Below are 23,038 nucleotides of genomic sequence, written 5' to 3' on the forward strand. Positions count from 1 at the left end.
TCACCAAGACTGCCGTGAAGAGAGAAAGAGAGTACCACTATCTGCAATCGTCACAATTAGCAACACAACCACCTACATCTATTCAAAGATGTAGCGCCCCCGGTAAAAAGGACGTTAGTACTGTCGAATAGTACTAGTATGTAAGACAAACACAATTCTTAATAGGATGAACAGTTAACAAATATAAGGCAGTTATAACATCAACAAGTACTTTATAGGATTACAAGAAAAACACCAATTAAGGTTCACATAGTTCCGGTTAAGTCTTTCCATTTATTTAGGTTAATATTCTGTAGAACCAAGTTCCATAACCCATAATGCTATCGTGATTTTTCATGGAGTCTGGTCTCGGCCTGACCGGCTAAGCCATCCCAAGTGAGACATATCCAATCCACAATGATAGTCAGAAATCCAATGTAAATGCTACCATGTGTACAGCATGGCATCCGATCTCGGCCCGATCAGCAAAGCCATCTCACTTGGGACATAACCTCTTTTAATTCTTCCTTAATTCACATTTCTTTCCATTTTTCCATTACATGGCACAACACACCTCTTTGATTAAGTAATTCTTGGTACTTGGATGCATTTTTATAATTCAAGTCTTCTCCTTATTTATTCATTCATATAGCTTTATCATCCATGTCGATAAGGGCTATCATATAAGGCATGTGTACATGAGAAAAGAAAAGAACACTTGAAGAATATAATCACATTTTTCAACTAGCATGATTTCAGAGTAAACACATAGAACAATTTTGGAACAAAAATCTGTCAACCCAACACATTAATGCAATCCCTCTAGTATGATCAATTCGAACTCACGCCAAAGATTTGGACACTAAGAATTACAACACTAAGAAGAAGAGGGTTAGCCATATATACCTCAATAGAGCTTTTTCTTAAATTCTTACATAAATTTCTGGAACTCTTATCCACTTCGATCTATTTTATGAGAATTACAAGTTGAACTAACAATTAGAGAGATAATCGAGATTCTAGCTCACTTGAGCACATTATCAAACACCAAGTGGACATTGTGAATTTTAAGGTCTTTTTGTGAAAATTTCTATCACCCTAAACCTCATTTGTTACATTCTTAGTTCACAATCTCCCCATACCCTTTTATTAGACGTGCATGCAAGACAATCATCCCTTATACCCATGAACCCATTTTTTAATTACTTATTTTAGTAGGACTGTCGAAATCAAAGGTTAGAGCACAAGTTCTTACCTCTTAGGATGAATGCCTAGTAACTTTACTTGACAATATTCAAGGATTTGGGCAAGGATTGAGTAGAGGCTTGGTATGGATCACTTTCTCCCTCTAGAACTCTTGCTCTCACTCTAAATATAGTAGAAATTATCTCAAGAGGGTCTAATGGGGTGTTTTTAATGGAATGGGGTCGGGTTTTAAAAGTTAGAAAATAGGAGACCCGACTCAACTTGCGGTCACATATGCGACCGCATAACTGATATGCGGCTAGTAAAAGGGACCGCAAAGGTGGCCCTTAGACCTGGTACTCTGCCCGGGTATGTGACCATTATGTGGTCTGCATACCTGTTCTGCGGTCGCATAATGCACCGCAGAACTGCCCATGCAAAAATCCCAAGGAGGTTATGTGATTACTATGCGGCCCGCATATCGATTATGTGATCGCATAATTGGCCGCATATTTGTCCTCAAATTAGCCAACATATTGACTCACTCTGCGGCAGATATGCGGTCCGCATTATTATTATGCGGCTGCATAATGGGCCACAAAAACGCGGCCTTCTGGAAAAAAAATTCCTTAACTTTTTAATGCACATATCGCCCAAAAGATCCGACACATATTCTTAACTTGGCACTACAATATTTTGGGTTTTGAGTAAAAATTTCACGGGGCTTTACACTTTTAGAGCTAAATATATGATTAAAGATTAATTTACCATTTAGTATGGGTACCTAATTCATCTAATAATAGCATTGTATTTTTCCATCAAAATCAAAGAAAATATAACTTGAGGTCAGCAATGTATCTCATTGTCTGCTTATAATAATATTATAAATTGAATTTCTTATGCCGAAGCCTCTAGCTTCAATTACGGCCAGACTGAGTCGGAAAGAAAATCAGCTCAACACCTGTAGTTAGTGATTAAAATTTATACTGTTATAAAACGAATATTATAATTATAAACTAAAGCACCAAAAGAGAAGAGATAAGAATAGATAAGAGATGTAGAGAGGAGGGAACTATTCTTCTTATTTCAAGTATGCTTCTTTATGAGCCAAAAGTTCTCTCTTTATAGTTATAAAGGTCTCTTCAAGTTACAATAATTAATAGGTTCAATGATGTGGTATATATATTACTAAAGAAGTTACGGAAGTACATCCAGATTCTTTGGATTTATAACAATCGCATAGTTTAAGTCAATTTTTTTGAAGAAATAAAAATTGCTTCTTTCAGGAAACGAAAAAGAGTAATTTTATTTACTTGTCTCTCGAAAGAAAAAACTTTTAAACACATCTTCTTTAACACAAATAATCAGTCATTCTGAATGTTTACCCATAAAATATTACAGTTAAATTTGTTACGTTGTTTAGAGATAAGTGAACCGATTTAATCCAAAATGATAAATAAATTACATCAAAGATAAGAATTAGTATAAAAACCAAAGGAAATGGCAGATCTGGCTCCGGGAGCGATGCCTACCAGGATAGAAATAATATCAATGTAAAGCAGGAAATAATGTTGTATTATTTAACTTGAGAATAGAATGTAGCATAAGTTTTGACAAAGATTTCATGTCCCTACAATGGCCGTTGAAACTACTATTCATAGCTACACCTAGGAAACAAGATCCTAGGATCAAGCCCCAATTGAATGACAATAAATAGGGCTATTGATGAAGGTGTAACGGCAGGCTATGAATGGCAAATTTCTCTGCAACGACTACCTATTTAATATTAGAAAATATTTTTTTCATTAAATGACATATGGTGACAAACATTCATTTCGCTTCCGTTGATTATGTTCCCTTCGAGATCTATCTATTACCAACTGTAGTTGTTGTCCTCGGTCTCGGATTTTACTCGATTCATCTTCCTTCTGCATCCAGTTTCACATGTCATGCAGTTATTCGATCATTTAATATAAACTAATTTTACTCTTTAGAGATATTCCCCCTGCTTTTCGGTGGCACATCATTGTGTTGTCGGGAAGTTGATGAAGATTCATTTCTCGTCGTAAATTTTTTTGAACCCTTCTGAACATTCTCTGACACTTGATAAGACACACATCTCCTCGCATTTAATACCCTAACACGTGTTACCCCACGATTCAGTAATATTTTTACCGGTTCTCGAGGTAATCATGACCACGATTTTAGCCGTCTATACCTTTATTTATATGCCTCATTTTAAATATTTCACTTCAAACAACTTCATAAGCTTTTTAATCCTCTTTTCACTTTAACTTCCTTTTGCTTTCATCTCTCTCTGATCTTCTTCAAAAGACTCTATCGTCTTCCTACCATTATAGCTTCTTTTACTAAATCTTTCAAGAACTTTGGTCTTCTCTTCGGTAGAGGTCTGAATCGGAGCAAAGATAAAGAGGTTGATATTGATGCTGATCCCCATACGGTAAGCACCATCATAGTTAAACACATGAGTACAATCTACAACTTCTAAGAGAAGTTCCGCTCTGCAAACCCTTGAACTTGGGATGTTAGCAGATATCCTTCTTCTATCTGCCCTTCCATTGTTCCAACTGTGAAGGAAGATTGTAACTGCCATGACCTAAACATCACTGCCCTTGACCCAGTGGAGTGGGTGAACTTTACCAAGAAGGGTTTTACGTATTTATATATGCACCCCTTCACTTTGGGTCCATTTTCATTGAGTGGGGAACTTGACCCCGTGATCTTGAAATTCCGCCATTAGTATCAGGTCTGCTTTGCACAAGTAAGCCCTTCTGTGTGGCGAATGTTGGCTAGTCTACATCGGCTGTTCTTGGAAATGGGGGAGACCCTAACCCTAACACATACGATGAACCTCTACTCCCCCTAAATCTTCCGTGGGGGAGTGATAAATTTCAGCAAGCGTGGCCACCACACTTCGCTCATCAGCATGGATGATGATAATGACCGTGTATAGATGGAGCGGTTTTCATCATTGCCACTAGGGATATCATCCTGGCCACAACTCCACCTTTTCCCAAATCATGGAATCGTTCACATAAGTTAAATATCTACTACTTTCTCCGTAAAAGGTTGTTCCATGTTATTGCTAGCCATTTTTATTCTATTATTTTAGTTATTCGGTAGACACCACCAAGGGTCGAAGGCCTGTAATAATGGGTGCAGAAGATTCTAGACATTACTATGCCAGGTAACTGTCGGTGGAAGAAGTTGGCCCCTAAATATAGGTGAAAAGCCAAGAACCACAGTAAATTAATTATTTCTACTTTCTGCCTCTGCATATACATAAATAAACTTACTAACCATACATTTTCTTTGATTCAGGACTCCTGCAAGGTCCTGTTACCTACCTCGAACTCAAGGTCTTGACCGACCTTACGAAGGCTGTGAGTTTGTTATAGGAGGCTCTTACTCGGAGTGGTGCCATCAGATCTACCTACGATGTATGTGCTTTTTCTCGGAGTCCTCAGTAGAGAACAAGCAACAAAAAAGGTGGTGTTCTTCCTCGATGGGGGATAAAAATAAAATAAAGAAGGACAAGCCTGAGTTAGTCGCAACCACTGTGGTTATTAATGATGACGGGGAAGCTAGTGATGAAGAGTCTTCCCTTCAAAGGAGACAACAATCTTCATCAACTCAACAGAATGCTCAGTCTGGAGAGCTTAGAACCCCAACCGAGGGTGATGTTTGAGTGCTTTTGGGAGAAATGGATTTAGTGGAGAATGTTGATTCTTCCTTTCCGGTCCCAGTTGTTCCTCCCAGTCATTTGAGGTCGAATACTGGGACTTTTTTACCTTCAGTTGATGAGCAACCAATAAGCAGCACTGCATCTGCCGCAACTTCTTCTCAACCTACAACACTATCAGCTTCATCCTCTTCTACACCAGTGGTGCCCTTATCACCAACAACTACTACATCTCCTCCACCGTCGCACACACCTGGGAAGAGGATATCTCTCCTCCCCAGTCCCTTGACCATGGGAATTTGGGACACAACTATTCACCCCATTCTCATAATCCTAGGGAGGGGGAGCATCACTCTCTCATTTCAAAGAAGTACCACCTACTGTCCAGGCCAGTAGAGATTACCAACTATCTAAATCTGCGGTCTTCAGAAAACGATAAGAACAAAATACACTCTCTTTATGTCCGAGTAGGATCAGTTGTTGGCCGAGAGGGAACAAATTGTTTCTCACCTCCCGGTACTAGAAGCAAAAGCTACTAAGGCAAGTGCGTTAGAGGCTCAGTTGCAACTAAGTGAGCAGGAAGGGATAGCCCAGCCGAGAAGCCTCTCAGCTAAATGTATAGTTTTAATAAGCTAAGGCTAAATGGGCTGAGGTCCAAGATGTTGTGCTCACTGTTGCAGGGCATGATTTTGCCTCTAACGAACGTGTGAATAATTTGGAGGTAGCTTTGACCTCCAAAGCTGAAGAGGCAGATGTTGCTGAGGAAAAGTGGGACCGTATGGAACAGAGGTATAAGAAGATCATGGAGCAAAGTCAGGTTCACATATCTATGCTCTGTGATCTCGATCTTAGCCTCAGCACCACAAGATCTGAGTGGTATAGCCTTTTGGCCGAGGTCGACAGGCTTAAGGCAAATCTTCAACACTAAGGGGATTCTCTAATTTTTGAAAAGACATACTCTTTGTACCATATGAGGAGGTAAACCTTGGAAGAGGCCAAAGTGGGCGTTATTGATATTGACGATGAAATCGCCAAGGCTTGAGCATTAGAGTTATCTGGTCGAGAATGTGTCCCAGCTTAGCTTGATGCAACTGACTCTTCTAAAGTCGGTTCTGGGTATTCAGGAATCGAGGAGGAACTGGAAGAGAATGATAACAAAGGACAAGTTCCTGTGCTGGCAGCAGATCCGCCTACTTCTCCTTGGGGCGTAGATGTTTGTCTTCTCTTGAGTTCCGATGGTGATGAAGTTTAGCTTTTTCCTTTTTTTTCTTTTGTTGTTTTCCTTTTGTATATTTGTACTAATGTCATTTGGCATGTTTGATAAATAAAAAGGACTTTTGTTTAAGTATTGCGCAAAGTTCATTCTATTTTTGCATTGAATTAGGTAATGCTTTGGGTTTCTTCTAATAGTTTTTGGGTTCCAGGCAAAAACTCTTCTGGCACCAACCCTTTACTATGAGAGTTTCATAAGAAAGGGCCCTCTTATGCTTACAGTGCTTTTGAAGAGGACGTCTCTTGTTCATTCCAACACTAACATTTGACGTTTTTAGTTAACTTCCAAATAATAAAATCATTTCATCGTTTGGACAAGAAAAAAGATAAAAATAAAAGGACTCCAGTTTATTCCTTCTATCTTCAAAGTACATAATCATTCATTTGCTGGAAAAAAAATTGCAAATAAATGTGGCTAACTTATTTCTATGGGGCTGGATGTGCAGTCCTTGATCCCGATAAGACATTATTGTTATCGGGTCTCATAATCCCCATTTTTGTAGCAATCATATGTTGTATTCTCATATTATTTTCCCCTAGTGTTCGAATGTGAAGTATGCGAATTGAAACACTAGAAGTCTTTTTCCTTTGAGGAAAATTACTTGTGAATGGTTGGATAACCTTTGGTTCAATGGCAAGCTTCGTTTCCTACTAGGAACTTTATCATCGAGCCAAATATTATCTAACCATCCCATAGTGTCTTGTTGTTTCAGTGCCTTGTCATTTAAAGGTCTTAACTTTCCTGATGATGCTCTCTTCGTAGTATGCTTTCTGTTGCTACGTTGTTAAGAACCTTGTGGGAAAACCCTATTGGGACAAAAACTAGTCAAAGGAAAAAAGAGTACAACACATGCTTTTAGTATAGGCAGGGTCCATCAGTAGTAGTACCTCTTGAGATGAGTCACATTCTAGTTGCTAGGCAATTGACTCTATCATGATTCTCCGGGTTGTATATGAACTTTTTACCGATGACAGCTGAGACCTGGTAGGGGCCCTTCCATGTTGGACCCAGCTTCTCAGCGTTGATTTCTTGAGTGTTCTGAGTTACTTTCCTCCAAACCAAGTCTCCTACTTTAAAGTAGCAAAGATCAGCCCTTCGGATATAGTACATTTCCATCCTCTACTTCTGAGTCATCATTGTTGTGTGTGACAAGTCCCTACACTCATCGAGCAATTCCAGCTTGTCTAGCAATGCCTCATTATTTGCTTCTTCATCTATTTAGAAAAATCATAAGGTTGGTTCTCCTACTTCCACCGGGATCATGGCTTCTGCACCGTATACGAGAGAAAAGGGTGTCTCTCTTGTGCTTGATTTTGACATCGTCCGACATGCTCATAGCACGCTTGGTAAGTCTTCGGGCCACTTGCCTTTGGCTGCTTCTAACCTCTTTTTGAGGTTTTGAATAATCATCTTATTGGTTGATTCTACCTTCTCATTAGCGCTCAGATGGTATGGTGAAGATGTAATCCTTTTAATTTTCAAATCTTAAAGAAATTTTGTGACTTTGGAGCCTATGAACTGTGTCATATTATCACAAGCAATAACCTTCGGTGTTACACCGCATGTTTTTGTATGTAAAAGTACGTCATAAGTAAATTGATATAAGCTCGGAAATGAGATGTTACATCCCGCATTTTCGTACGTTGAAGTCTCGTCGTAAGTTAATCGACGCAAGCTCAGGAATGAGATTATTTTGAGGTTATAAGAATTTATGCTATTTCAAAATAAGTGATAAGTAAATTCGTGAAGGTGAGAGGATGAGCGAGTGGAAGAAAATAAGTTTTGTCGAAGTTTGACATTTTGAGGTAAAACACGGTCCAAGCTATAATACCCTGTATTTATGGATAAGTATCATACAAGGTACCACATGATCATGATAGTAGGGTACATAAAGTGTGTTAAAAGGAGTAGTATTTTAAGTAATTTGAGATAATTCTTAATTTTGTGGATAATTGGATAATTAATAATTTTTGGTGGGAGATTAGTTAATTAATTATAAAATTTTGGATAAGTTTGACCCCCCCTCCCCTTAATGTGGCAGCCCAAGTAATTACTCTTAGTCATTAAAATAGGTGGCAAATAGGGGCCTCTATGCCAAAGCTTAGTCATCCTAATGGGGCCCATGACAACCAACAATTTTGAGACAATCTCATTACATCATTTAGGTTGTATCTTAAGGCTATGTTAACGGATGAAGATCATTTGGGTTGTATCTTAAGGCTATGCTAAGATGAAGATCATTTAGGTTGTATCTTATGTCCATGCTAACGGATGAAGCTCAATTAGCTTGTTTGAAACTCATAATACGATAAAGTGTAAGATTTGAGATTCTAAGGGAGTACATTGCAATCTTTCTCGAGAATATCATACGGATTTTTCCCTACTTCTATCCGCCGTTACGTGATGCCGCAATTGAAGTGTGTTAGAGGGATTTCCAAGAGAATCAACTCAGGTATATTAAGCATATCCCTTCTTTCCTTTTGGCATATTCCATACGATACAAACAAAACAAGCAAATGCACAACTTCTATAAATGACTCTATTCATAGAAATGCTAGGGATGCATATATTCTTGATTCCCCATATGTCTTATTATTCTATCGTCTGTTCATGGGTCTCAAAAAATATGTAAGTTGATAAAGTTTATTTCATGATATTAATCAGAGGCATAATGGTCTTATGAAGTTCTGAAAGATTTTATTGACGTACTTCTCATGCATTTCATTTATTATACATGTACATTGACCCATGACCAGATGACATTATATACACGTATGTATATATGTATAAATATGTATATGGGATATGGGAAAAGGTTACGGCGTTATATACACACCACCATCTGATCAGCTGGTATACGTTGATGATTTTGCCTACAGTGGCCGAGATAATATGATGGGATACCATTAGAGGCTTGATGATGTTATGAACAAATGTACCTATGCACGACATGAATTCATACCCATATCTATGACACTATAAGCATTTCATGATTTATAGAGTTATCTAGACTTATAGGTTAAGTCATTTACTCCATGTTTCTTCCATGACTTTATATACTTATTTATGTGTCTTACATACTCGGTACATTATTCATACTAAAGTTCTTTTGTTGGGGACTCTGCATTCATGCCTACAAGTATAGACAATCAGTTTGACGAGCCCTAATAGCATACAAGGTTAGCATTCACCGAAGGATCGGTTAGACTCCAGCTCATTCGGAGTGCAGCCGAGTCTGAGTCATCGTATTAGGATTTTGCTACAGACTTATGGTTAGGCCGGTACCCTATCCCATTTGATGTCAAATACTCTTGGAGCCTTTATAGACAGAGGTTCATTTTGTACAGTATGTCAGAGGCCTTGACGGCCCATATGTATTCATATTTTACAAAAGATGGTTCATTGATACGGTGCTTTCCCACTTATAGTTATACATTATGAGTAGCGGCCATGTTGGTCCAGTTACCAATAATAGTATGATAAGAAAGATATGTTACGTTGGTACTCGGTTGAGTAAGGCACCAGTTCTTGGTCATGACCTTTCGGTTTAGGTCATGACAAACGATATTCCAAACAGGAAAATTATGTTTTCCCACAGGAAGTCGACCATTTTGCGCTCACCGATCTTTTGGTAAGGACCTGCTTCAACCCATTTAGTAAAGTAATCACTTAAAATTAAAGGAAATATTTCCTTTCTAGGACCCGGTGGCAACGACCCAACTATATCCATCCCCCATTTCATGAATGACCATGGGGATAGCACCAAATGCAAGAGTATTGCTAGTTGGTATACCAACTGTGCATAGCGTTGACACTTGTCGCATTCCTGAACGAATGCTTTTGCATCTTGTTCCATTCGGGGCTAGTAGTATCCTGCCCTAACCAGTTTTAACACTAACGAATCAGCATCTGAGTGGTTTCCACAAATTCTTTCGTGTACCTCTCTCATTATGTAGTCTGCCTCTGAGGCACCTAAGCAACGGGACAACGGGCCTTGGAACGGTCTTTTATATAACTGTCCTCTCAAGAGGTTATAGTGAGCCTCCTTGGTGTGTAGAGCCCGAGATGTTTTTGGGTTTACAGGAATGTGTCATGCGGAAGGTAATCGATGAACTCATTCCTCCAGTCCCAACCTAGGTTGGTTGTATTTAATTCCTAATAGTCGTCCGCATCCAGTACCGAATGCATAAGTTAAACGACACTACCGGAGTCAGATCTTTTCATCTCCATGGATGACCCCAAATTTTCCAATGCATCTGCTTCTACGTTCTCTTCTCTCAGGATCTATGTGATCGAACAATCCCTAAATCATGTAAGCAAAGTTTGAACTTTAATCACATACTACTCCATGCGCTCCTTCTTTGTGTCGAATATTCCATATACTCGATTTACTACTAGTTGGGAATCACATTTGATTTTGATGACCTCGGAGGCAAGTCCCCAGGCCAACTCAAGTCCTACAATTAAAGCCTCATACTCGGCTTCATTATTAGTCAACAGAATGATTTTATGACCTACTTCAGGGTCTCCCTTGAAGGCGTGATTAGGATCACCCGAGCCCTGACCCTTTCACATTGGAAGCTCCGTCTGTTAACAAGGTCCAAACTCCTGGTGTCCTTTCTGGCGCCATCACTGCTTCATTTGCAGCCAACGACAATAACCCGAGATTGAAATCGGCCACAAAGTCATAGAAAACTTGTGATTTCATCGTAGTCCTAGGTTTATATTCAATATCAAATTCACTAATTTCAACTGCCCATTTGTTCAACCGACCTAACAACTCAGGTTTGTGTAGGATATTTCTCAGGGGAAAGTTTGTCACAACGGCTATTAGGTGGCACTGAAAGTAAGGCCTAAGCTTTTGAGAGGCGACTACGAGAGCTAAAGCTAGTTTTTCGAGGTGTGGATAATGAGTTTCCTCTCTTGATACAATTTTGCTTACATAATAGATAGGAGATTGCGTACCTTCATCCTCCCGGACTAGAACCACATTTATCGCTACCTTAGAGACCGCTAAGTATATTAGGAGATGTTCATCTTCCCCTAGCTTTGATAGTAACGGGGGGCTCGATAGGTAACATTTTAGCTATTTTAAGGCCTGTTGAAATTCTGATGTCCATTCAAAAAAATTATTCGTCTTCAAAAGTTAAAAGATGTGATGACATTTGTCCGATAATCAAGAGATGAATCTCCTGATTAGCCTTTAGACTTCTTTCACGCTTGTCAACTGGTCTTGGATGTCCTCGATAGCTTTGATCTTTTTGAGATTTACCTCGATCCCCCTTTGTGAAACTAAGAAACTCGAGAACTTATCGGAGCTAACCCTGAACGCGCATTTTTCGGTGTTGAATTTCATGTTGTGCTTCCTCATGATATCGAAGGTTTCTGGAGGTGTTTTAAATTGTCACCTGCATTCAAAGACTTGACCAACATGTCATCTATGTACACTTCCATGGTTCTACCTATTTGTTTCTTGAACATCTTTTTCACGAGCTTCTAATAAGTGGATCTGGATTTTTAAGCCCGAAGGGCATCACATTATAATAATATGGCATCATATTATAACAATATGTGCCAAAGTTCATTATGAACAAAGTCTTTTCCTGATCCTCCGGGTTCATCTTAATTTGATTGTACCCGGAATAGGCATCGAGAAGACTCATTAACTCGTGCCGGCTGTTGCATCAATCATTTGATCAATATTTGGTTGCGGGAACGAGTCCGTTGAGCACGCCTTAATCAAGTCTTTGTAATCTATGCACATTCGAAATTTGTTATTCTTTTATGGAACTACAACCACATTAGCTAGCCAACCGTGATACTTTACCTCCTACATTGAACTGATGTCAAGTAACCGAGTTACCTCTTCCTTAACAAACCTGTTTCTTACCTCAGATATCATGCATTTCTTTTGCCTTACTAAAGGGATGCTTAGGTCCAGGGTTAGCTTATGCATGACTACCTCTAGTGGGATACCTGTCATATCTGAGGGCGACCATTCAAATCAATCAATGTTAGTTTTAAGGAAATCAATAAACCCTGACCTGAGTTATGAATTGAGTCTTGACAAAACTACTTGTTCGAGTTCTTCTATTGTAGACTTGGTTATTTCTCTCTCTTCTGGTACCTGAAAGTATCTCGGTACGTGGTGGGATTCTAACGACTCCTCGTCTTTATCATCTTCGCTCGGAATGGGAGTAGGCATCAGTTTATGTAATTACTATTAGCTAGGTTCATTCCCCTTACTGTTGGAAACTGACACTGCACTCATTTCTCTTGATGCCGGTTGATCCCCTTTTATCTTCTTGATTCCCTTTAGGGTTAGGAATTTTAGTAGTTGCTGATAAGTTGACAATAAAACCTTCATCTAATGTAACCATGGTCTACCGAGGATTCTGTTGTAACCCATGTCACCATCCACCACTTCAAATAAGGTGGTTTTCTTGACCCCTTTGGCGTTCATGGGCAGCAAGCTCCCCTGGGGTTGTCACACTCGCCGGATTGAATCCCAACGGGGCATTTTGTTGCCGAAATGATACTTCCTATTAGTTTGGCTTGTCCTAGTACTCTCGATTGAATGATGTTGGCTGAGCTTCTTGGGTCAATCAAAACACATTTAATCTTAAAATATAAAACAATAAAAGAAATTACTAGGGCATAATTATGCGGAAGAAGAAGTCCATCAACGTCCTCTTTCGTGAAGGTGATGTCCTCTTCACCGACTTCCCGGAGTCTCTTGCTGTGTGTTATCGATACTTTTTTCTCTTTGGCCACCGAAAAGGTTACACCATTGATTTTATTCCTTTCAAAAATCATGTTAATAGCTAGTCGAGGACGATTTTCCCCTATCATCGAGGGTTCTGTGTTGTCACAGCTGCGACCATAATTATTCTTAGCTCAGTCACTCAAGAACTCCCTGAGATGGCCATTCTTTAGTATCTTTGCCACCTCCTCGCATAGATGGCGGCAATCCCCAATTCTGTGTCCATGAGTCCCATGATATTTGCACCATAAGTTGGGATTCCTTTGGCTAGGCTTGGATCTGATTAGTTTCGAGAATCGTGCCTCTTTGATATTCTCCATCGCCATTACCAACTCAACGATGCTAACGTTGAAATTGTACTCTAACAACCTGGGATAAGTTGAATCCCAGGACCCGGATACCTCTTTCTCTACCAATGACCTGTTCTTCCGACCGCGGTCAGTTCTTCTATCAGGGGCGAACCTATCCGCGGACCGAAACCCTTTGCTGCCGCATCCCTTGGCTCTCTCATACAACAAGAATCGGCCCTTAGAAGATCGTCGGTGTTATTACATCTCGCGCTTTCGTACATTAAAATTTCGTTTTCAGTTAACCGACGTAGACTCGGGGATGTGATCATCTTAACATTAGCATACTTATTCTATTTATAACAAGCGATAAATAAGTGTTATGAAGGATAAAGGGGTACACGGATTAACGAAAATAAGTTTCGTTGGAAGTGGCCAATTTGGAATAAAATACCGATCGAGCGATAATACTCGATAATTATGAACTAGTACCATGCAAGGTACCATATGACCATGGTGGTATAATATATAAAATATATATGAAGTATTTTAAAAATAAATAGAATTTTAAGAAATTTGTGGTAATTTTTAAGTTATGCGAGTAATTGATTAATTAATGGGTAACAAGACATTACCCGGTTAGCTAATAAGTGGATAAACAAATTTATTAAAATAACCCCACCCCACCCCCCACCCCCTAAACATGGCAAAAAGCCACACAATTGGTAATGACTAAGTAAGTCATTTCTGCCAGATGGCTCTTGATAATTTCAACCAAGGCATGACTTAAATGTCTTAGCAAATAAGACATTTTATTACCTAGAAAACTAAGTAAGCAAATGAAGGCATTCTGTATTTGGTTTCAAAAGAAAGATGTGAGAACCAGAATAAGTGCGTCCAAATTTTTAGGCCAAATTTCGAATTGAAAATTCAAAAAACAACAACAATTTTGTTAAATCCATAGCAAGGTTTCGTTTAAATTCAGAAGCTAAAGCTTCATCCTCTCGTTCCAACGTATTTCACGGAAGCAGAAGCTTCACTTTGATCAAATAATTCAAGGAACAGGTATGTTAAAGCCCTCCCTTCTTTCTTTTGGCATGACCCAAATTATATTGAAGAAACGAGCAAATACGCAATTTCCAGAAATTACTCTATTCATAGAATTATTAGGGATGTCTATATTCTTGATTCCCCGTGAAAATTATTATTATTTTCTATTCATGGGTCTCAGAATAATACGCACTTGGAAAAGTTTATCCGAAAGGAATATTGAGATTATTACGTATTTTTCATGCATTTCACTCATGTGCATTGACCCATGACCAGATGGCATTATATACACGTATATATGTAAATACATGTATATGGGATATGGGAAAAGGTTACTGCGTTATATATGTACCACCACCTGATCAGCTAGTATATGATGATGATGTTTCCCACAGTGGCTGAAATATGACTCAGACGGTGTTATATATGCGTATATATTTACATATATGTATATGGGATATGGAAAGAGGTTATGGCGTTGTATATGCACCACCACCTGATCAGTTGGTATATGTTGATGATGTGCTCACAGTGGCCGAGACGATATGATAGGATGCCCTTAGTGGCTTGATGATATTATTTACACCCACACCTATGCATGGCACAACATTAATACGCATGTGCATAACGTTATAAACATTTTAGAATTTACAAAGTTATTCAGATTTAAAGATGTGTTTCTATAATCCATGTTTCATCTATGTCTTTTACGTACAAATTTTCATGTCTTACATACTCAGTACATTTTTCGTACTGACTCCCTATTTCACGGGGCCTGCATTTCATGCCCGCAGGTGCATGTAGGCAAGCTGACTGTCCCCCTTCTTAATATCCCTAATCAGTGAGAGTTGGCATGCTCCATTTGATCCGGAGCTGCTTTTGATGTTAGTACGATACGTTTGTGTGTGTGTTTGTGTGTGTGTATATATATATATATATGGGAATGACGTGGCTCAGTCTCGTCTTTGTATAGTTATGTTTCTGTTAGAGGTCTATAGACAGTATGTCTAGTTGGGATGTATGTGGCCTTGTCGACTTTCAGTTATTGGATGTATAGTTGTCTATAACAGCCTTGCCGGCTCGCCCCCTGTATTTTGTAGATATACGTACATATGCCTTGTTGGCAGGTTTTTTTTATATATGTTATCTTCGTAATTCAGAAGATGTTACACAGGTTCATATCCTAGACGTATGCTTAGGGGTGTTTGACAGGTAGGACTCAGGCACCCGTTGCGGCCCATCGGTTTGGGTCATGATAAAAGTGATATCAGAGCAGTTCTGTCCTAGGGTTTTCTACAGATCGTGTCTAGTAGAATCTTGTTTATGGGTGTTTTGTGCACCACACTTATAGACAGGAGGCTACAGGACATATACGATGTTATCCTCTCTTCTTATCTTAGATCGTGCGATATAAGCATTTGTGTTCCTAACGATGTTTTACGTTTTCAGTGATGCCTCCAAAGACTACAGCCTCTAGCACGGGTCAAAAGGCTATGAAGGTGTTAGAAAGAGAGATACGTTATACTATGGATTCAGACCCATCGGAGATCATGGGTTCTATTAAGGAGGATCCATCCGAGGATCCATATGATTCATCCGTTCAAGTTATTTCGACCACTCCAGTAGTAGATGGGGTGAGAGGAGTTCCGACCTCACCAAGACCCTTAGTTGCACAGCCGGTTGATCAGGATATGAGGGGAGTAGTGCATGTATTAGCACAGCCGGGATTCCCTCAGGCTCAAAACCATGTCAAGGTATTTGAGGACACTAGCTCTTCTGAGGTTCCAGATAGTCCACAGTCTTGGGAGTTCGTCAATCAAGGTTTGTCGGTGTATGTTATGGGATACGTAGAGGAAGAAGATAGTAGTCGGGCTAAGAGGAGGAAGGTAACTGATAAGGACATGAAGATTCTTCTTCGAAGTGTGTTCTATTGAGGTTCTTATATAGGACGAGGCAAGGATCCTCTACTATAAACTTCCTCCAAGTGTTAGTTTTTGGTTGGTGAGTTCCACCTCTTCTTGGAATATTACCAAGTCAGGGTTTTAAATGTGTTTAGTTGTTTATGAGGATGTAGGGAGCCTCGTCCCGACTTGTATATATTATGGTTATGCCTACTTAGAAGTTTTGCAAACAGTATCCTGTATATAGTTTTGGGTATGATATGTCTACGGCTTAGTCGACCCCTATGTATATAAACCTTTTTTCTAAATTAGTTATGCGAGTTAAGTCTTAATATTGTTGATTATATATACGGATGTCGCCGTAATGGCCCATGATAGATTTGGTAATAAGCAAGGATAAGGTACGTGGTGTTCGGTTGGGTAGAACTTGATATTATAATGGGTATGGATTGGTTGGCCTTTTGTTATGCTAATATCAAATCAAGGATGGTTTAATTTTAATCCCTAGGAGAGTCTATTTTAGAATGGGAATGTAATATGGCATCACCAAATATGTAAATTTATCTCTTATCTCAAGGCAAGGAAGATGATTAGAAAGGGTTGTATTTATCACTTAATTCGGGTTTGGGATGTGGAATTAGAATTATCAACCATATCAGTCCTTTCCTGAAGATAATGAGTTTCCTGATGAGCTTCCAAGTCTTCCGCCAGAGAGAGAAATTATGTTTGCCATCAACCTACTACCAGATATTCATCCAATATTTATCCCCTTATATAATGACCCCCGTAGAGCTGAAAAAGTTAAAGGAACAACTAAGGGACTTGCTCGAAAAAGGTTTTATCAGACCTAGTACATCACCGTGGGGAGCACCTGTGTTGTTTGTGAGAAATAAAGATGGTTCCTTATGAATATGTATTGATTATAGGCAACTGAATAAGGTAATGATCAAGAATAAGTACCCGCTACCGAGAATTGATGAATTATTTGATCAGTTGCAAGGTGCCAAGTGTTTTTCAAAGATAGACTTGAGGTCTGGGTACCATCACGTAAGGGTTAAGGATGCTGAAGACTACATTCAGGACTAGATATGGGCACTTTGAGTTTCGGGTTATGTCGTTCGGTCTGACCAATGCCCCAGCAGTATTCATGGATTTAATGAATCGTGTATTCAGGCCTTATTTTAGATCTGTTTGTAACTATATTTATTGACGATATATTGGTATATTCTCATTTAGAGGCTAAGCATGCAGATCATCGCTCAGAGTTCTACAAGAAGGGAAGTTGTATGCAAAATTTTCTAAATATGAACTCTGGTTGAACTCTGTAGCTTTCCTTAGGCATATTATTTCGGGTAAGGACTCCGAGTGGATACACAAGAGACTGAGGTGGTGAAGACTTTTCCTAGACCCACAACACCGATGAAGGTTCATAGATTTTTTTGGCAGGTTATCAAGAAACTTGTAACAAAATTTTCTTCTCTCTTAAGCACCTTTGACCAAAGTGGTATGTGGTGTTTTGCTTGATGTTCCGGAATAACATAAGGAAATCTATGGTGCAAGAAGGTTGAAGAAAGGTTGTGAATAAGTATAAGTAAATATTTGTAGGTCGCAAGCTAAAGTATGGTAGAGCGACAAGGTTCTAGCAAGACAGGAGGAAGGATAAGAAAAGATGAGTAAAGAGGTAACAAGAATGGATAACTCCTTGGGAATAAGTTCGTTAGAGAGCTGATAGTTTCTCTAAGTTATAGAAGGCTCAGTATAGCCCGAATAAACTCAAAAGAGTCTAAGACTAGTAACGTTTAGAATAAATGAAATGTTACCCTAATAGTGGGATAAGGGCGAAATTGTAAGGGATAAAAGATGAATTTGGGCCTCCGAAGAGGGGAATTTCCTGAATTGTACAAGATTAGGATAACCATGTAAGTTAACTCAGAAGGGAACTAGGTTTCAATGGACCGACGCTTGCAAACAGAGTTTTCTAGGCCTTAAAGGACAGATTAACTTCAGCATCGGTTCTAACACTTCCATAAGGAACTGATGATTACGTTATCTATTGTGACGCTTCAGTCGTTGGGTTGGGTTGTGTGCTAATGCAGCATGGTAAGGTTGTGGCTTATGCTTCTAGACAACTAAGAAAGCATGAGAAGAACTACCTGACCCACAATTTAGAGTTAGCCGTGGTGATTCATGCACTAAAGATGTGGAGGAACTACTTGTATGGCATTCATGTTGATATCTATACGGATCATAAGAGCCTCCAGTACATATTCAAGCAAAAGGAATTGAATCTATGTCAAAGGAGATGGTTGGAGCTACTTAAAGACTATAACGTTGATATTTTATACCATCCAAGGAAGGCGAATGTAGTAGCCGACACCTTCAGCCGTAGATCTATGGGTATCCTATTGTATTTGTAGCCAGAAAAGAGAGGAATAACCCATGAGGTTCATCAGCTAGCTAGTCTTGGAGTTAGGTTACTGAACTTAGGTGACGTTGGAATTACTCTTCAGGATATGGCAACATCCTCATTAGTAAATAAAGTAAAGGAACGCCAGTACGAGGATCATGTGTTAGTTCATTATAAGGATGCCACCCTTCAAAAGGAGAAGACACCATTTGGAATTACCCAAGATGGGGTCCTCATATATCGAAGACGATTATGTGTGCCTAATATTGCATGGCTGCGTCGGCAGGTTATGGGAACCCACTATTCTCGTTATTCTATCCATCCAGGAGCGACAAAGATGTATCATGACATCAGGGAAGTATATTGGTGGGACGAAATGAAAAAGGATACAGCAGAATTTGTTGCTCAATGTCCTAACTGTCAATAGGTTAAGATTGAGCATCAAAAACCTGGTGGATTGCTGCAGACTATGGAGATTCTGACTTGGAAATGGAAAATAATCAATATGGACTTCATCATAGGCTTACCTCGTACCCAGTGTAAGTTCGATTCGATATGGGTGATTGTTGATAGGCTTACAAAGTCATCCCATTTTCTACCTGTCAGGACTATATATTCCTCAAAGGATTAGGCGAGGCTTTATATTAAGGAGATAGTACGATTGCATGGTGTCCCTATATCTATTATCTCGGATAGATGAGCTCAATTTACAGCTAACTTCTGGAGGCCCTTCCAAAAAGAATTGGGGACTCAAGTAAGTCTTGGTACATCATTTCATCCCCAGACAGATGGGCAGGCTGAGCGTACTTTCAAACACTGGAGGATATGTTACGAGTTTATGCAATAGATTCCAAAGGTAGCTGGGATGATCATCTGCCGCTTATTTAGTTCGCATATAATAATAGCTACCATTCCAGCATTCAAATAGCTCCATACGAAGCTCTTTATGGACAAAAGTGTAGGTCGCCTATAGGGTTGTTCAACATTGGACTATCTGGATTACACGAGCCAGACTTGGTTTAGCAAGCCATAAAGAAAGTAAAGTTGATTTGGGATTGACTATTGACAGCTCAAAGTCGTCATAAGTCATATTCTGACGTGCGGCATCGAGATTTAGAGTTCGAGGTTGATGACTGGTTATTCTTAAAGGTGTCACATATGAAGGGTGTGATGAGGTTGGGCATGAAAGGCAAACTTAGCCCATGGATTATTGGGCCTTATAGGATCATCCGGAGAGTGGGCCAAGTAGCTTATGAGTTAGAATTGCCCTCAAAATTAGAGTTTGTCCGTCCAATTTTTCACGTATCTATGTTACGAAAGTGCATTGGCAATCCTACCCGAGTGGTGCCCATGGATGATGTATAGATTATAGAAGACTTATCATACGAGAAAATTCTGGTTTCCATTCTAGACTGACAAATCCGCAAGCTACGGAAGGAGAAAACCTCCGTGAAAGTACTTTGGAAGAACAACAATGTAGAAGAAATGACTTGGGAGGCTGAGGAAGACATGAAGTCTAGATATCCCTACTTATTTCCTCCTCCAGAGAAGGGTCCGATTGAGACGTCATAACCTCAAGGTGTGTGTACGAATTCTTGTGCTAGTTATTGTTATTGGTCGTGTGAGGCTATCGTCGTTATTAATGATTATGGTCCTATATGGCGTTAAATTATTGGGTTTTTACAAGAAGAGATGGTAGTAGCGTGGTTACAAGGGCGACTCTACCAAGGTTATATAAATCCCGGAAGGTTAAACATTCAAGGACGAATGTTTATAAGGGGGAAGGATGTTATATTTCGCGTTTTCGTACGTTAAAAATTCATTTTCAGTTAACCGACATAGACTCGGGGATGAGATCATCTTGACGTTAACGTACTTACGCTATTTATAACAAGCGATAAATAATTCGTAAAGGTGAAAGGGGAAGCAAGTCAACGAAACGAGTTTCTTTGAAAATGGACAATTTGGAATAAAATACGGGTCGAGCGATTATACCCGATAATTATAAACTAATACCATGCAAGGTACCATATGACCACGGTAGTGTAATATATAAAGTATAAAAGAAGTATTTTAAAAACAAATAGAATTTTAAGTAATTTGGGGTAATTTTTAAATTATGCGGGTAATTGATTAATTATCGGGTAACAGAACATTACCCAATTAACTAATAAGTGGATAAGAATTAATAAATTAAACCCCAGCCCCACGTGGCAAGAAGCCACGAAATTGAAAAGTGACTAAGTAGTTATTTCTGCCAAATGGCTCTTGATAATTTCAACCAAGGCATGACTTAAATGTATTAGCAAATAAGCATTTCATTACCTAGAAAACTAAGTAAGCAAATGAAAGCATTCTGTATTTGGTTTCAAAAGAAAGACGTGAGAAGCAGAATAAGTTCATCCAAATTTTTAGACCAAATTTCGAATTGAAAATTCAAAGAACAACAACAACTTTGTTAAATACATAGCAAGGTTTCATTCAAATTCAGAAGCTGAAGCTTCATCCTCTCGTTTCAAAGTATTTCACAGAAGCAGAAGCTTCACTTCGATCAAATAATTCAAGGAACAGGTATGTTAAGGCCCTCCCTTCTTTCTTTTGGCATGGCCCAAATCATATTGAAGAAATGAGCAAATACGCAATTTCCAGAAATTATTCTATTCATAGTATTATTAGGGATGTCTATATTCTTGATTCCCCATATTATTATTATTTTCTGTTGATGGGTCTCAGAATAATATGCAGTTGGAAAAGTTTATCCGGAAGGAATATTGAGATTATTACGTATTTTTCATGCATTTCACTCATGTGAATTGACCCATGACCAGATGGCGTTATATACGCGTATATATGTAAATATATGTATATGGGATATGGTAAAATGTTACGACGTTATATACGCACCACCTCCTGATCAGTTGATATATAATGATGATGTTGCCCACAGCGGCTGAAATATGACTCAGACGGTGTCATATACACGTATATATGTATGTATATGTATATGTATATGGGATATGGGAAGAGGCTATGGCGTTATATACGCACCACCACCTGATCAGCCGGTATATGTTGATGATGTGCCCACAGTGGCCGAGACAATATGATGGGATACTCTTAGTGGCTTGATGATATTATGTACACCCATACCTATGCATGGCACACCATTAATATGCATGTTCATGACGTTATAAACGTTTTAGAATTTACAAAATTATTCAGATTTAAAGATATGTTTCTATATTCCATGTTTCATCTATGTCTTTTACGTACATATTTTCATGCCTTACATACTCAGTACATTTTTTGTATTAATGCCCTATTTCAAGGGGCCTATGTTTCATGCCCGCAGGTGCATATAGGCAAGCTAACGGTCCCCCTTCTTAGGATCCCTGATCAGCGAGAGTTGGCGTGCTCCATTTGATCCGGAGCTGCTTTTGATGTTGGTACGATATGTTTATATATATATATGTATATATATAGGTATATATATATATATATATATATGTATATGGGCATGACGTGGCTCATTCCTGTCTTTGTACAGTTATGTTTCTGTTAGAGGTCTGTAGATAGTATGTCTAGTTGGGATGTATGTGGCCTTGTCGGCTTTCAGTTATTGGATGTATAGTTGTCTATAGCAGCCTTACCGGCTCACCCCATATTCTGCAGATATATGTACATATGCCCTATTGACAAGTTTCTTTCATATATGTTATCTTCGTAATTCAGAAGATGTTACACATCTTCATATCTTAGACGTATGCTTAGGGGTGTTTGACAGGTAGGACTCAGACACCTGTCGCAACCCATCGGTTTGGGTCATGACAGGTGTGCATCAAAATCATCCTTGAATTTATCCTATTTTTTTCTCGGTCCCACCCCTTGGTCGATGTCTAAAACCCGAGATAATTATCTATTATCCTTATCTTTGATTCATAGCAGTTTTGCACATCCACCTATATGGTTGGCTAGAGTTTGAGCAGGCATTCCTTCAACTTTCGAGAGGCGTCAGAGCTTCTCGAGTTCAGGCCCCTAGTGAATGCCCCCACTGTCCAATCGTCTGGAACGATCGGTAACATCATCCTTTTTTGGAACCTGATCACTAACTCACACAGCAATTCGGACTCTCCTTGCACAATTCTGAATATGTCCGCCTTCCGGGCCTGGACCTTCCCAACCCAGGTGTGGGCTTTAATGAAAGAATCTGTGAGCATTTCAAAGGAATCTATTGAGTGTTCGGGTAGAAGTGAAAAGCATGCCAAGGCCCCTTTCGTGAGGGTTTCTCCGAATTTCTTTAGCGGAGCCGACTCAATCTCCTGTTGGGCCAAGTAATTTCCTTTCACCGTCATTGTATAAGTTGTGATGTGCACCTAAGGGTCTAAAGTTCCATCGTACTTCGGTATGTCCAGCATATTGAACCATTTCATAATCAATTCTAGTGTTGTACTCAGCTTAAACGGCAACTGGGTATACTTCTTCGAATCTGG

This window comes from Nicotiana tabacum, chromosome 16, assembly GCF_000715075.1.
Source record: "Nicotiana tabacum cultivar K326 chromosome 16, ASM71507v2, whole genome shotgun sequence".
NCBI lineage: Eukaryota > Viridiplantae > Streptophyta > Magnoliopsida > Solanales > Solanaceae > Nicotiana > Nicotiana tabacum.